The sequence below is a fragment of the Mus caroli genome, chromosome 3 (genome assembly GCF_900094665.2).
Source record: "Mus caroli chromosome 3, CAROLI_EIJ_v1.1, whole genome shotgun sequence".
Classification (NCBI taxonomy): domain Eukaryota; kingdom Metazoa; phylum Chordata; class Mammalia; order Rodentia; family Muridae; genus Mus; species Mus caroli.
Window position 1 is genome coordinate 70018876 of NC_034572.1, and position 2456 is coordinate 70021331.

The following is a 2456-nucleotide window of genomic DNA, read 5'->3' on the forward strand; positions in this document are numbered from 1 at the left end:
TATATGCCCCAGTACAGGGGAACCCCAGGGCCAAAAAGGGGGAGTGGGTGGGTAGGGGATTGGGGTGGGTGGGTATGGGGGACTTTTGGGATATCATTGAAAATGTAAACGAGGAAAATACCTAATAAAAAATAAATTAAAAAAAAAAAGAAATTTACACCAAAAAAAAAAAAATATATGAGCAGGCTTCAATTAGAATTTCAAATCTCTAAAAATATAAATACAAAAAGAAAAGGAAGGAAGGAAGGAAGGAAGGAAGGAAGGAAGGAAGGAAGGGAGGAAGGGAGGAAGGGAGAAATGGTATTACATAAGTATCAGAAAACTCCAGAAGATGGACAGACCTTCCATGCTTATGGATTGGAAGAACTAAGATTGTGAAAGTACCCTACCATCCTACCGAAAACAATCTACAGATTCAGTGCAACATCAGAATCAATTTCAAAGTCATTCTTTGAAGACATAGGAAAAAACAATCTCAAATTTTACATGGAACACAAAAAGTCACAGCTAGCCAAAGTTGTTATATTGCCTAGTTCCTGTTAGCCCTTATGTATGCATTCCTCTGTTTTGTGTAAAGAGTCATTAAGTATCCAGTAACCTCAATGTACCTTGGCTGATGTGTCACCTAATTTCTTTGTTTTCTTCTGTATTATAAGTCTGATGCTTGCTTTGAGAAGTTAAATCAGATCAACAACAACAACAAAAGAATGCTATGGAGGAGTCACCTCACCAGATTTCAGAGTCACTGTACTAAGAACACCATGGTGCTGGTACAAAAGCAGATGTGGGATCAGAGGAAGCAAGAGATGACTCTGCTACTCGTCCACACATACACAGCTACCTGGTTCCTACTTGGTACCAATATCTACATTGAAGAGAAGACAGGATCTCCAACAAACGGTGCTGGGAAATNTGGATTTCAACACACAGTAAAATAAAACTGGACTCTTATCTCTCACTCTGCATACATAAAATTCAACTCCTAATAGTCCAAGGAGGACCTCGACTTAAGACCTGAAACTTTGCAACTGCTAGAGGTTCTAGTAGAGAGTGTCCCTCAGCTTATAGGCACAGATGGACTGTACAGGAGTCTGAATAGGATTCCTGGATTGCAGGACGACCAACAATCCACACATGGAATCTCACTAAGGAAAGAAGCTTCTGTATGGCCAAGGAGACTGTCAATCAAATGAAGAGACAGCCCACAAAATGGAAGAATCTCTCGGCCAAGTATTGGTGTCTAGAATATACAATGAACTCTAAAAGCTAAATACCAAGAAAACAAACCGCCCAATTAAAAAATGGGCTGTAGCAGATGGAAAGCTGGCTTAGAGACTGAGAGAGAGGACCAGAGTTCAGTTCCCAGCAGCAGGATGAGAGCTCAGCTCTATATACTGTGTCTATCAGACACCTATAGCTCAAGCTCCAGGAGGTCTAATGCCCTCCCTGACACATGTGGTATATACATGGACAAAAATATATATTAAGAAATAAAAAAGGAATGGCTGCTTCCAAAAAACAAAAACAAAACAAAAAACAAAACAAAACAAAACAAAAAAGATGTCAATACTTTCTCTTTCTTTTCTAAGACACTTTTATCATTTTAACCTATATTGAAGCAAAGAAGGGGAGTAACATGCCATTAAAATATATGATAATTAAAAAATGGACAATATGTTACTCCTCAAAAGCTATGCTAAAAAAATAAAATCACACATATTTTAGTGTCTTGAATTTAGATTTTTTTTTTTGCAAATTAAACTATGTTAGTGCTTCTATAAGTCTACTGGCATCAGAAATATAAAAGGCCATAACTGTTTCTAGTAAAATTACTATTTCTGTATAATTTAAAGAATAGTTGTAGATATTTTTAGATATAATTATGCATTGATACACTAATTAAATTCACAACTGACCATGATATATAAGTAATCATATCAAAACTTGAGTTTCATGAAGGGACAGGAACAAATATTAGTTGTTTATAATATAATTTATAAATAGCATATTTTAAGAAAATCACAATCATTATAGTACAATTTTATATTATAGATACATTATAACATGTATGTTAATAATTTACTGATTTTTACTAGTAATATGGAGATGATATTTATTCAATTTGGAGTCTTTTGTGAAGTCTACATACATTTAATATGCATATATTTAATATACATACATTTAATATGACAATGTATTCTTGCTTCAAGCCACAATTAAGAGTGTTCATAACTTCAAGATAATTTTGTATTGTGAAAACAGGCCTCTACTTCAGCTTCTTTTTTTTTTTTTCTGTTATGTAGGTTAACATCTTGCAATTAGTGCCACCACCATTCATATCCCAAATTAATTACACCACTGTTTGGTATTGTGAATTTGTACTAATAATTCTTCAAGAAAATTTTGACTCTGGCATATTTTCCTTACATAAACAGATCAAACAAACAAACAAACAA